Source organism: Rattus rattus, chromosome 5 (assembly GCF_011064425.1).
Source record: "Rattus rattus isolate New Zealand chromosome 5, Rrattus_CSIRO_v1, whole genome shotgun sequence".
Classification (NCBI taxonomy): Eukaryota; Metazoa; Chordata; class Mammalia; order Rodentia; family Muridae; genus Rattus; species Rattus rattus.
In genome coordinates this window covers 100,477,127-100,490,625 of record NC_046158.1, presented here as the reverse complement: position 1 = coordinate 100,490,625, position 13,499 = coordinate 100,477,127, and the positions used below count along the sequence as shown (strand labels likewise).

The 13,499-nt window shown below is 47.6% G+C and overlaps 3 non-coding genes across 3 annotated transcripts; 2 read left to right on the top strand and 1 right to left on the bottom strand.

Moving 5' to 3' along the window:
- Positions 1-5,086: 5,086 nt before the first annotated feature.
- On the bottom strand, positions 5,087-5,158 carry Trnah-gug. Its single transcript has one exon. It is a non-coding gene; the product is annotated as a tRNA-His (tRNA).
- A 547-nt stretch (positions 5,159-5,705) lies between these two features.
- Trnah-gug lies at positions 5,706-5,777 on the top strand. Its single transcript has one exon. It is a non-coding gene; the product is annotated as a tRNA-His (tRNA).
- A 1,442-nt stretch (positions 5,778-7,219) lies between these two features.
- On the top strand, positions 7,220-7,291 carry Trnah-gug. Its single transcript has one exon. It is a non-coding gene; the product is annotated as a tRNA-His (tRNA).
- Positions 7,292-13,499: the final 6,208 nt, after the last annotated feature.

Sequence of the window (13,499 nt, the reverse complement as noted above, 5' to 3'; positions counted from 1 at the left end):
CTCAGTAGTCTGCATAGCACCCTCTGGCCCTATGTAAGAGGGCCAGCAGAGAGGAAGATCTCCAGGTAGATTTGTATCTTAGGGTTTCCATTGCTCTGATGAGACACCATGGCCAAAGCAACTCTTATAATAAAGGACAATATTTAATTGGGGCTGGCTTACTGATTCTGAGGTTCAGTTCATTCTCATCATGGAAGAATCATGGCAGCATCCAGGCAGGCATGGTGCTGGGGGAGCTTAGAGTTCTACATCTTCTTCCAAAGGCAAACAGACAACTGGCTCCCACATGGCTAGGAGGAGGGGCTCAAAGCTCACTCCCACAGTGACACACTTCCTCCAACAAAGCCATACCTCCTAATAGTGTCGCTCTCTGGGCCACCACAGTTTGAGACTGATTTTTTTCTATGTTCTGTAGCCAAAGTAACCACACACTTCAGCAACATGGTCTTAGCATGCAGTCTCACCATGGAGGCTAACCAAGGCCAATTCAGTAGCCAGGGTTGAAGACCTCTGGGGCATCTCTGATCAATAATGCCCATACTTGGTAATTTTCATAGCATAACCCACGTAGTCTGAGATTCTTACTGTCTTCCCATGCAAGGCAATTCTATTATAATTATTTTTAAGTCATTTTTTGCAATTAGCTTATTTAGTGGTTTTCCATTAGGCTTTTGCACACACCCTTAGTGCTGGTTAACCTCCTAACTCTCCCCCTCTCATGAAAGCCTGCACCATCCTCACTTAGTCCTTCCGCCCTCCTCATTTCCTCCCGTGTGCATTCTGCCAGCCCTCTAACTATATTTTAACTGGGTTGTGAGGTAGCAGGCTTCCATAGCTTAGCTACCCAACCCCTCCCCAGCACCCTGAAGCTTTGTAACCCATCTGTTTTCCGCCTCTCTCATTTACCTATAATTTACCACCCTCTCCCTAATGTGCCCCCCAAATGCTTCTTTCCGGCTTCCACTGTGCTCCAAGTTAAACCCACAAAAGACTTAATGCTAGGGCCCACAAATTGGAGAGAGCATGTGTCTTTGTCCTTCCCCTACTCGGAACACGTTCTTCCAGTTCTATCCATCTGCCTGCGTTTCATTATTTGGGTTTTCTTCAGAGCTGAGTAGTGCCCCTTTATGCATATGAGCCACACTTTTCTCAGCCATCCATTGATAGGCATCACAGTTGGTTCCTTTTCCTGGCTAGTATGAATAGAGCAGCACTAAACATGGATTTGCACGTATCTCTATGGTAGGATGTGGAGCCCACTGGGTGTGTGCCCAGGCATGGTGTCACTGGGTCATGTGGCAGTCACCTCCAGGCTGATTTACAAACTGGCTGCACTATCTACACACACACACACACACACACACACACACACACACACACACACACACAGTGTTTAGGAGCTCCTCTCTTGTCACATCACCTCAGCAATTGTTGTCATTAGTGTTCCTGAGAGCTGCCTTTCTGACTGGAGAATCATGAAATCTTAATGTAGTTTTGTAACACTGACCTTTTTCTTACTCTGTGACAGAAAGTTTCTTCCAATTGTTCGCTTCTAGAATAATGTCTGGAAACCACTCCCTGCTATCTTCCGGACTCAGGAAAAAGTCTCAGGTCTTGGGACAGGAATCAAGTCCCACAGGAACTCCTTGAGCCCTCTTTCTTCTGAGGGCGGAAAGATCTAGAAACAAGAGGTCAGCTGACGAATGCATCTGTGCTAGTCATTTGACCTGCACATATGTCCGGTGACAAGTGCGACTGGAAAGTCGACAACTCTGGACCAAAAGCTTCGTCCACAGTTTTGTAGTCCTGCCTGCCGTACTCAGTATTTTCAGCGCAAAATGAGTCTCGTTTATGAATGGTGGAGGAGAAGAAGACAAAGGCGGGGGGGAGCTTGAGTGTGGACTTACCAGAGAAGCCAGAGGGATGCCTCAACTAAGTCAGTCAGATGTGTCTCCCAAATTAATTGACTCTCCTACAGGTTCCACTTCCCAAGTCAACCGCTTGGGATACAGCGCCTCCTGGTGGAGACCTAGGTCTGCTGCTGGAAAAAAGTAAAAGGTGATGGAAACCTGAAGAAACCCAACCAAAATGGAGGCTGCTGGAACTGAGATGGAGGCTGAGGGGACGCTTAACACCACCTGTTTGTTTGCGGGTGCCAGGTTTGGAGCCAACTTGGGAAATGTCATGTCTAGTGACAGCATTTATAGAATAAAAAATAAACAATTAAAACAAACAAACAAAAACAGTTTTAAAAAGTGGGAACAGGGAAGGATTGGCCGCTGAGGGTGCCATTGGGTCACGGTGACATCACCTAGGCCAGGCTCTCTGGGGCTCTGGCTCTCAGCATTGCCAGCCCAGAAACCTCATCACCTGAGATAAGCAGAGGAAATGAATTCCACCAGCCATGCCCAGGAGTCTAAACGGTAAACCCACAGTAAGGTGCCCAAGCCAAGCCAACACTCAGCGCTTGTTCACAGCAGTGCTGGTTCTTCCCTGAAGTCACGTCTAATGGGCAGGCAAGTCACTATGTCAGACTGATCTGTCACCCTGAAATTAGAGCAAAGAAAACTGGCCAAGGACCTTAAAAGACGCAAGGTTGACCCATCTCCACCGTGACAATATTCCTGTCCCGAAGCCAGTTGTAGGCCAGAGCATCCTCCTGCGCTCCAGACTCTCATGCACCGGGGTCACGCTACATTTCTGTAGCTTCCTTCCGGCCACAGATATGGGTGACCAGTGGGGTACCTCAGATGACAGCTGTTTCTGAGCTGTTTTCTTGATTGTTTTACTGTGTTCATAGAGAATTGACACAGCAACAGAAAAGCCCAGTAAGGGAAAACTAGTTCTTCTGCCAACAGGATGAGATCTGTTCTCAGCTAACATTTCCAGCTACCCAGAAGGTAATAGTTTGTCCATCACCTTGCCAAGGGACCAGCCCTAGGAAGGCCGTAAACCATGCTACACAGACAGGGGAATAATTATCTCTTTAACAAAATGCGATACTTGGGCTTCCCAGAATTTCCAGCCCCACTACAATTCCTACAAGCTGCTATGAGACCCTACTGGGTCTGCCCACCTTAATGAGTCCTGAATTTAAAAGGTTCAACTATTTCCTTTTGCTTCTTTCTTTGTTTCTAGAGCCTATAAATGCTTTTCCACCCTAGTACTTGGGCTTCCTTACTCTTTCTCTGATACACCACTCATCCTTGCTGGCTTTACTCAAATGGCTTTTCCCTTTGCCCCTTTCCTGTCACTCTCCTCCTCTGGGCTTCTAAGATTGACAAGTTGCCTGCCCTGGGGAAGTTTGCCTTTCTTCCTTCCTTCCTTTCTTTCTTTCTTTCTTTCTTTCTTTCTTTCTTTCTTTCTTTCTTAACTGTATAAAATTTGCACTTTGAATAAAGTTTGGCTTTGCTTCACTTTCAAACTTTTCCTGCCTTTGACTTAATTGACAGAGAAAATGGACCTATTCCTGCACCCCTAAATAATATCAGAGTGTCTACCCCTTCCTCCTTGGTCATCCAAGTCAAAGAGCAGCTGTGTTGACCAGGTCAGCTGTGCCTGGTTGGAAGCAGCCATCATGATTGAGCCAGTGAACAGTTGCTGTTCTCTCAAAGAGGGGATGGGTAGGGAGGGTCACTCCGCTCTCCCTGAGATGCCAGCCACTCTTCCTGGCCACCTGCATGTCATTCTCATCCAACTGCATGTGACTTCAGGTCTCCAGAGACAATACGGTTTTCATGCTGGGAGAAGCTGACTGAAGGGGACTCTGTCTATGTGACTTTGGGAAAGTCTTGCTAGGTGAACTTTCTAATATGGTCACTTTATGGTCACCTGCCAGTAACCCCTCACTCAGACTCTGTAAGTAAACCCAACAACCTTCTAGTTCCTGTGGGGACCTTTGGTTTGTTATGGGGACCTAACCTATTGTTGAGGGGGAGGTAGACATGGTTTATGTCTCCATGAGAAAGGAATGCTTGCAGCTCTCCCAAACCCCATTCATAGGAACAGCACTAGCAAAGTCAGCCAAGGTACAACTGCCACAGTCCTGGTGACTGGGTTTGGTGACACTTATTTCCAAAATACACAGCTGTTCACACAAATCTGATGGGTTTTCACATTCACCTTCTGCATTTCGTTCAGAACACTTGTAAGGTACAAGCTGCCCTGTTATGTGGCTTTAAACTCACCAAATCTTGTAAAGTGCTGGGAGACCCAGGGAAATTACAGCATGCAAGGGTGGCTTTTGTCTTCTTTTGTTTGTTTGAGGGGTTGGGGGGAGGGCTGCAATGAAGTCTTAATTTTCTACCCTCTTCAGTAAGTAGTTCCTGATGGATTGTGGGTGAAAGGATCCAACCACATTACAAAGACCATTTTCCCAGGAAAGTTTCCTGACTTGCTTTGCCACCCCAGTGCCCCTGGGAGGAGCTGGAGAAACTCCTCATTCTCTGGGTACTCTCCTGGACCACTCTGGGTTCCTTCCATCACATGCTCAAGAGCCAGGTCAAAAAATTCACTTCCATCTGGCCTGATGCCAAATAACAGATCCCCCCCTTTGTGGAACTTGGGGTTGTTTAAAAACACACAAAACAACGTGGTAATTTGCTCTAATCTGTCGTAGACTGGGGACTCCAAGAAATCACCAGCACCCAGGAGACTGACTATCTTAGCATGCCACAGCAATCACAGGAACCAGTCCCTTCCTTCATTTGTCATATGATCTGAGCCAAAAATAATTTGGTTTGTTTTCCTACCTACCCGACTCTAGCCCCTAATTTTCGCATTGTTTCTATAATTCCTACGCCATCTGTGATGAAATCTTAAATCATGTGAGGTTTTTAAAGGACCAAAATATGATTTAACCGTTGAATTAGGAAAATCGAAAAGTACCTCGCAGAAATACCAACAAAAGAAAGGTACATAACCTGACACATTGTACCTTCAGTGGTGGACAACACAGTAAGATGTTTCTGAGAATTAACCACGCATTATAATTCCTTCATCACGGGCAACAGTGATTAAGTAGGAGAATTACATGGCATTGCTTCACTACTAAAAAGGCGCCCTTGCCGTGCCATTGTCGCCACAATGCCGTGACTCGGATTCGAACCGAGGTTGCTGCGGCCACAACGCAGAGTACTAACCACTATACGATCACGGCGAGCTACCGGAACGCCACAGTGCAGTGCATAGCCAGTGTGGCCCTTGAGACAGGCACGATCAATTTCCTGACATCCCTGGACTGTATTTCAAGGGCCCCGAGCTGACCTTAACAATGGGCCAATCTTCTCGAGTTTCCGCTTGGCTTGGGAACGCACCTCAAAAAAAAACGGTCATGAAAATGCCTGGCAAGCCCAACGTAGTGGCGCCTGGGAACCTAAAACGCGGGACGTTAAGAGGCCAGCCTGCCCGAATGAGACCCCGACTCAAAAAGAAAAAAAAAGGAAGAAGAAAGAAAGAAAGAAGAGAAATGAAAAGGGAAAAAAACAGACCCAGTCTACCGCTGTTTTCACTGCTGCGGAGCGTAGGGCTTTCCGCCTGCGCGCGGGTCTAACCAGGGAAAACAAAGCGCCTGCGCACACTCGTAAGTCCCGCCGTTGATGATAGGCGGAAACAAATGCCATCAACCCAGTGACGTCAAAGGGGGAGGGGCATCCAATACAGAAGAGATCAAGTAAGAAGTCCTGACCCTAGGTTCCCGGTAGCTCGCCGTGATCGTATAGTGGTTAGTACTCTGCGTTGTGGCCGCAGCAACCTCGGTTCGAATCCGAGTCACGGCATTGTGGCGACAATGGCACGGCAAGGGACCTGTTTTGTTCTTGTATTCCATTTTAATACACAGCTAACATTCCAGAAAAATGGACCCCAAACAAGTGACAGTTGCGAACAGGGTTTATACCAGCGTAGGCCAAATTAGACTGCGGGAGCTCAGAGGCTTCCAGTTTGTTATGGGGATGGTACTTGCACCCCAATCCAGGGAATTGCATCAGCCAGAAAAGTGCAGTGTACATATGTGACTGTTTCCATAAAAATATCGTGTTTTTTTTTTTTAGTCTCCTATATATCTTTGACGTCACAGATTTCCATCAAAGCACTGGAGTAGACGCCGAAGTGATGGAACGAAGAGGCTCCGCAGAGGGAGCTTTTATGAGTAGAATGGAAATCTGTCAAACAGCAATTTAATGTACAAAAGGCTGAACACAGTCATGAAAAGGCACTGTCGTGATTCCTCTTCTAAGTGTTCTCCCAGGGTCATTTTTAAGACCTGCCGGCTCCCACAGCTCTAGGGCCTGACTTGGCTGACAACTAGCGTTCCTCTAGAACCTGTTGAGTGAATGGGCACCTGTCTTTGGGGGCGGGAAACGACACTCTAAGCCACGTGAGCAGGAAAAGAAGGAGGATGCCCTGCAGTCTGGGCTGTGAAATGGGGAAAAAATTTAGTTGGTGTTTAGCGATTTCTCCGGTGGTTCTGCAGAAGAGGGTACTGGCCACTTTGAACTCACTTGTCAGAAACCACTGGCATACTCTTGGTTTAGGAAATATCACTGCCCCTCTATGGAAGTTGTCACAGGCTAGACGCCATGTGGGCGGGAGCGCTGAGGGACAAGAAGGAAACTGGACCGAGTCTCAATTGCCACCCAGTGGGGTCAGAAGTGGGCGCAAAGCCGAGCGGGAGTATCTTGGAGGGAGGATTTAGCCATCCAAGAGAGGGAGAGGCTGCAAGAGAGAGAGTTTATGGGGGCAGAAAGCCGAAGCTGACAGGCATTCAATTGAGTTCTCTCCATACAGCTAACTCAGTACAGAGGGCATCCGCACTCTACGCAAAGGTCCTGATGGGTCGCTGCTAGGGATGGCGGAGGATCTGCAGCCAGGAGACGCAATGGGGAACGCCCCTGCAGGCCCGAGAACTCTGCAGAGTCCACTTCAAGGGTCCAGGCACCGGAAACCGGCTTCCCCAAGACAGTCACCTCGGGTCCCCGTGTACTCAGGAGGTCTCCGGCCAACCCCTAACACCTCTCGCAAGCGACTACTTTGCCCCAGACTAAGGAACCAAAGTGAAGCCTAGTTAGCTGCGAGAGTGCAGTGCGCCTGCGCATCACACGCTATGCTAGGTTGGAGTCCCGCCCAACAGATGGGTCATTTAGTGACGCAGGAAGTAGGAAGGCCTATGAGTATTGAAGAGAATATTCAGAAGAGGAATATTACAGGTCCCTGGTAGCTCGCCGTGATCGTATAGTGGTTAGTACTCTGCGTTGTGGCCGCAGCAACCTCGGTTCGAATCCGAGTCACGGCATTGTGGCGACAATGGCACGGCAAGGGGTTCCTATGTTTTTGGGGGTTCCATGTTAGAAATAAGATCCACTGTTTTTTCTTTCCCTTTGAAAATCGGGCTTTTCTAACGATCGCGGCATCTAAGAATTCTTTAACACTCTGAATACCGCTTCAGATCGAACAGTTTCTAATCCCTTCCTTCTGAAAAGCCGTTGTCTAAGCCATTCAACGCGATCGAAACAGCGCCCCTGTGACCTTGTAGGATTTCCCGCACCTCCGCTTTTGTTTTTAAAAACCGCGTCGTTCGTTTGTAATTACAGACTGCATGTGCCCAAGTCTAACCGAAAGGTTCCTTCTCCTTCTTCATGTCATCCACCAATGCTTGCCATTTTCCAGTGCCACAATCTTGCCATGATAGTCATAGTGTAGCAAATACATATGTATCCACACATGGGAAGGTACTCCTCTTCTTACATAAATACCCACACCTCCAACTCCCCCCAAAAATATGATGTGAGAATACGAGATAGGTGACAGATTTGCCTAAGTGGGTAAGAGTACTCACACTGAGGGAATCTCCATCCATCTTGAGGCCTGTCTTCCTCGAATCCCACCACCTCCTGTCCCTCTTGCCCATCTAGTTTGAGTAAGGGACAATTTAGTGTGGTAAAACAGAAGAACGAACCGACCCATTAAGACCCGAATTGGAGACTAGAAGAGGAAATTGTCTCGGCAGTCTACTTGAAAGCCCCCCCCCCACTGTCATCTCTTATTGCCAAAAAAGATGTAACTGAAGTGAAGAAGCCACTAAAGTCAGAAGGAAAAAAAAAAAAAAACGCAAGCAAGCAAGCGCATTGCAGGCAGGATTCACTGAGTCCTTTTTGTTGTGTGGTTTACCCTGGCTTTTGTTTTTGTAGCTTTCATTGTTTTAGGTTTTTGGTTTTGCTTTTAAGATCTTTTAAAAATATTTATTTTGTTTCACATGCATTAGAATTTTGCTTACTTACATAGTGCATACCCAGAAAGGTCAAAAGAACTTGGCGGATACTCTAGAACTGAGTGCTAGGACCGAACCCAGACCCTTTGCAAGAGCCGCAAGCTCTTCTAGCTCCTAAGCCATCACTTCAGGAGCTCACAGCGAGTCTTCTGCCTCAGTCTTCCCTGTGCCCTGCACCACCATCTTGACCATGATTGTGCTCCAAACCCACACAGCTCCGCCTACATTTTTTTGTTGTTGTTTGTTTGTTTGTTTGTTTTTGTGTTTTGGTTTTGTTTTTTCTTTTGTTTTGTTTTTTTGAGGCAGAGTCTCATGTAGCTGAGTCTAGCCTTGAACTCATTTGGCTACCAAAGTTGCTGTGGAATTCAAAGTTGCCTCAGCCTCCCAAGTTCTGAGATTATGGACCTAGCTCCATCAATGAGTATTTGAAGAGGGGGTGTTTTGGCTTTTTGGCTTTCTGCATTCCTCCAGGATCTTGCTTTGGTCTATAGCTAGGCTAGCCTTAAGCTCAGTCCTCCAGCTTCTAGAGTAGTTGAGATTACAGATACACGGAAGAGTGTCTGGCTTCGGGGGATTTCTTATCGTCATTTAAAAGAATAGCAAGGTTTGCTTTGTGATTGCAAGACTTAGCTTTCTGGTATGTTCTCTCAGTAGACAACCACATTATTTTCATATTAAAGAGATAGTCTGTGGTTCTACAAAAAGAAAATGGAACCCTCCTGTTTTTCCGGTCACACAAAGTCCTTTCTCCCTTCCCTACCTCTCTTTGCTCCCTTCCTCTTTGCCTTTCCTTCCCCCCCCCCCAGCCTTCCAAGGGAAAAAACAGTAAGAAAAGTGAAAAAGTCAGTGGTAAAAGCTTGGAGCTTCAATGAACTCCTAAGACCTTCTCTGACGGCGTGAATTCATTTGCAGGCACCCTTCCTACTCATCTTCTGACACTTGACAGGAATATAAGTGCCAGACCTCCTGGTATTTTAGGAGATGACTGGAACTTGGAGTTTTGTGCAAGATATCCCATAATTTTAAACACTGGAAGCTGACTTAACTTTTTAAAGAGTGAGTTGACCAAAACTATGTAGGCCAAACAGAAATGACTAGGAATGACCTGGGTTCGATCCTTAGCACCCACTCAGTGGTTTGCTACCACCTGTAACAGGATCCAATCTCACACACAAGTGGTACACAGATGTGCCAGCAGGCAAAACACCCTTGTGTGTTTTTTTAAGTTGATACAAATGAAACTCAGTCTCAGTCTCTCTTTTTTTTTTTTTTTTGCAATAAACCTACTATTTACTTGTTTTTTTATTGGATATTTTTAATTTACATTTCAAATGTTATCCCCTTTCCTGGTTTCCTATCCATAAACCCCCATCCCACCCCCTCTCCCCTTCTTCTATGAGGGTGTTCCCCACTCCCAACCACCCACCCCTTTCTGGCTCCCCACCCTGACATCCCCTACACTGCGGGGTTGAGCCTTGGCAGGACCAAGGGCTTCTTCTCCCATTGTTGCCCAACAAGGTCATCCTCTGCTACATATGCAGCTGGAGCCATGGGTCTGTCCATGTGTACTCTTTGGGTAGTGGTTTAGTCCCTGGGAGTTCTGGTTGATTGGTATTGTTGTTCTTATGGGGTTGCAAGCCTCTTCAGCTCTTTCAATCCTTTCCCTAACTCCTCCAATGGCGACCCCATTCTCAGTTCAATGGTTTGCTGCTAGCATTCACCTCTGTATTTGTCAGTCTCGGTCTTAATGAATAACAAAGCATGTATTGGAAAAAGAGAAAAGGTGGCTGAGGTCAAATAAAAAGTATATAGACACCTCTCGAGAAAGTCCTCTCTCATTGGCCAAATTGGGAGAATTTGGGCATCAAAGGGAGTTATGATACAATGATGAGGATAGGTTGGAGGCTGGAGAGGTGGCTCAGTGGTTAAGAGCATTGGCTGCTCTTCCTAGAGGTCCTGAGTTCAATTCTCATGACGATTTGTAATGGGATTCTTCTGGTGCATCTGAAGACAGTGTACATGAAATAAATAAAATCAATCTTAAGAAAAAGAGAATAGGTTAATGCAAACAGATCTTTTTTTTAAAGATGTGTTTATTTGGAGAGAGAGAGAGAGAGAGAGAGAGAGAGAGAGAGAGAGAACCATGTATGTGTAGTTGTCTATGGAGGCCAGTGTTGGACTTCCTAGAGCTAGTTACACGTAGCTGCGTGCCTCTGGACATGGACTTCCACCGCCTCATCCTCTCCACCGGCCATCATCCTCACAGGCAGGGGCTGCGGCTCTGGGGTTCTCTTGGTGCCTTTTGCCCTTGCTGGCTTCCTCTCCTCTTGCGCCTCCTGGATTGGAATAGAACTTCACCCCTTATTTCATCTATCCAAACCTTGAAGGAGCATAGGAAGACAGAGAAATATAAAATGAATGGCATAGGAAAACAGAAGGTTTTCCTCACTCCAGAGTCTGATTGAAGCTTTTAAAGGTTCCAACCACCAAGACTAATAATGGCCTAAGCTCAATTCATGGTAGAATTGTGGAAGGAGAGAAGTAACTCTAACCTACACGTACACACACTCACTTTTTTTAATGTTAAAAAATTCCGATACAGTGTTTTCTATAAAGGCTGTTCTGACTGACTGCCTTTGTGTGCTCCTGGTCATACATAGACATAGATGTTTTATGCTGAAGTAATAACAGGCTTAAGTTCTGGATATATATGACCTCAGGTAGGACCTCATTCATTCTCTTCAAAGAATCATATGTAACAAGACTGCTAGCTTTGCTATAACAGAGTTATCCTGCATCCCTCTATCCTTGTGAGCCACACATCAATTTTATAGACTTATCAGAGACCCCTAAGGAAGCACCTTGTAGTCTCATTTGAGTTTCTTAAGCAACTCTTTGAATGTGGTAACTTCAAAATCCTCCAAAATTCTATATATGATTACTGTAAAAAACAAAACATCAAACAAACAAACAAACAAACAAACAGAAACATAAAAAGCCATGAGCCTGACTCCTGCGGAGCCTACACAGCCTGTACACACACTTGGGAATGTCCGGCTTCCTCGGCTCTTCTTTGAGAAGCCTATACTCGGGTTGGGGATTTAGCTCAGTGGTAGAGCGCTTGCCTAGCAAGCTAAAGGCCCTGGGTTCGGTCCCCAGCTCCCAAAAAAAAAAAAAAAAAAAAAAGAGAAGCCTACACTCATTCAAATTGCCACACGTGACCACCGCCACCACCACCTCCACCACCACCTCCACCACCACCACCACCTCCACCACCACCCACCACCTCTTCCTCCACCACCACCTCCACCACCACCACCTCCTCCTCCCACCATCACCACCACCACCACCACCCTACCACCACCTCCACCACCTCCTCCATCTCCTCCACCTCCACCACCTCCTCCACTATCACCACCACCACCACCACTACCACCACCTCCACCACCACCACCACCACCTCCCCTCCCCCCACCTCCCCCGCCGCCACCACCTCCGCCACCTCCACCACCACCACCTCCCCCGCCACCACCACCGCCACCTCCACCACCGCCACCACCTCCACCACCACCACCACCACCACCACCACCCTCCCACCACCACCACCACCACCACCACCACCCTACCTCCACCACCTCCTCCTCCACCACCTCCTCCTCCACCACCTCCACCACCACCACCTCCACCTCCTCCACCTCCACCACCTCCACCACCACACCCACCTCCTCCACCACCACCGCAACCCCCTCCATCCCCACCACCACCTCCTCCACCACCTGCAACTTCACCTCCACCACCACCTCCACCACCACCACCACCACCACCACCTCTACCACCACCTCCACCACCTCCACCATCTCCACCACCATAGCTACCACCACCTCCTCCTCCACCTCCTCCATCACCACCACCTCCTCCTCTACCTCTTCCACCACCATCACCACCTCCAGCACCACCTCCACCTCCTCCATCACCCACCACCACCTCCACCACCTCCACCCACCACCAACTCCACCACCTCCTCCTCCACCACCTCCACCTCCCCTCCTCCTCCACCACCTCCACCACCCCCACCTCCTCCTCCACCTCCTCCATCACCACCACCTCCTCCACTACCTCCTCCACCACCATCACCACCACAGCCACCACCACCACCACCATCCAGCACCCTTAATTTGCACAACAGCAGCTCCTATCAACCTTTCTAGGATAAGACCAGGGCGTGGTCTTGGCCCAAAAGCTAACTAGAAGGTAGAGCTGTGGACTCCTGGACAACGCCTTTCCGGTCCTCTCCCAATTGGTGAGTGTGGAGACCCTCTCCTACAGGTTAGCTGGAATCTCCTCAGGAGCCTGTCATCTCGTGTTGTATCAGTAGTTAACATTTTAAACTGTACATTCTGGAGTGTTAACCTCTTATTTTCTCTGTTATACCCTGTGACGTAAAAGTTCCCAATGTCTTTTACAGGCAGGCTATCCAATGTGTAGTAGGGGTCCAATGGCATTTTTATCACCTGCAAGTTCCTCAGTTAGACCTGCAAAAGTGGCAATCTACAATGTAACAAGACACACACACCCCAGATCAAGATCATTACTGTTTGAGAATACATAAAATTAGAATTTGCACACGGCAGAAATTTAACATACTTGGAATCATAGGAATAATAAATGTAATGTTTTCCCATCACAGCCTTCTTCCTCAGCTTCAAATTTACCCCTCTTTGGAGGCTCACCTGATTCCCTGCTCATACAAAAGGTGATACACGCAGGTCAAGTCAACCCTCTCTGGAGACCCTGGGCAGAGCAGACCAGACTGAGCTTTTACAGAGAATTCCTGCATTACTACAGTATGAAATCCTATCTTAAAACAACCATAAGCAACTAGAAGAGAGTGAGGAAGCACAGAGTCAGTGTGCAGAGCCAGTACAACAGTGAAGTAATGCGGACAGTTTCCGGTGGAGGGAGGAAGGGGGGAGGGGGAGAGGGAGGGGGGGAGAGAGAGAGAGAGAGAGAGAGAGAGAGAGAGAGAGAGAGAGAGAGAGAGAGAGAATATGAATGAGAATGTTGGCCTTTAGCTTCAGGGCTACAATACTTCAGTTGAATAATCTGCTTCATTTCTAAGACAAAACAAACGCCAGGCGCCTGGGCATCATCAGACTAGTGTCCGGGCCCTGAAAGATAAGGGGCTGGTGATAGACAACATCAGACCTGTTCCTCGACTTGATTTATTCAATTG